At 34.5% G+C, this 522-nt stretch overlaps 1 long non-coding RNA gene and 1 other non-coding gene across 2 annotated transcripts in view; one reads left to right on the forward strand and one right to left on the reverse strand.

Moving 5' to 3' along the window:
- LOC117114799 overlaps positions 1-522 on the forward strand; it is a 2,499-nt gene that overhangs the window by 717 nt on the left and 1,260 nt on the right. The window lies entirely within an intron of this gene.
- Positions 203-275, reverse strand: Trnas-uga. The gene has a single exon. It is a non-coding gene; the product is annotated as a tRNA-Ser (tRNA).

Consider the following 522-nt stretch of genomic DNA (forward strand, 5'->3'; position numbering starts at 1 on the left):
GCTCACAATAGGTACGGCTAGAAACAAATAGGTGCATATAACACAAATCAAGGTAGCCGTTAACACTGTTAAATCATATATAAATCATCAAAGAAAGGTAAATACAGTGTTCGAATAAAGGACTTAATAAATACCTCGTGTAGCATAGCTCTCAGCGAATGTAGTCCTGTAAATAAATGAATAAAGAAATTGTGTAATAAAATGCCTCTGGCGGGACTCGAACCTGCGACCTCTCGCTGTCAAGGCGAGTGTCATAACCACTAGACCACGGAGGCTTCATGGTTGAACAGATTCAAATACCACCAGATACACTCTATTACACAATAGATACGGCTAGAAACAAATAGGTACATATAACATAAATCAAGGTAGCCGTTAACACTGTTAAATCATATATAAATCATCAAAGAAGAGTAAATACAGTGTTCGAATAAAGGACTTAATAAATACATCGTGTAGCATAGCTCTCAACGAATGTAGTCCTGTAAATAAATGAATATATATATATATATATAAAATATA

The sequence above is a fragment of the Anneissia japonica genome, unplaced genomic scaffold (assembly GCF_011630105.1).
Source record: "Anneissia japonica isolate Jap-2015-1 unplaced genomic scaffold, ASM1163010v1 scaffold1118_len251929_cov158, whole genome shotgun sequence".
Lineage (NCBI taxonomy): Eukaryota > Metazoa > Echinodermata > Crinoidea > Comatulida > Comatulidae > Anneissia > Anneissia japonica.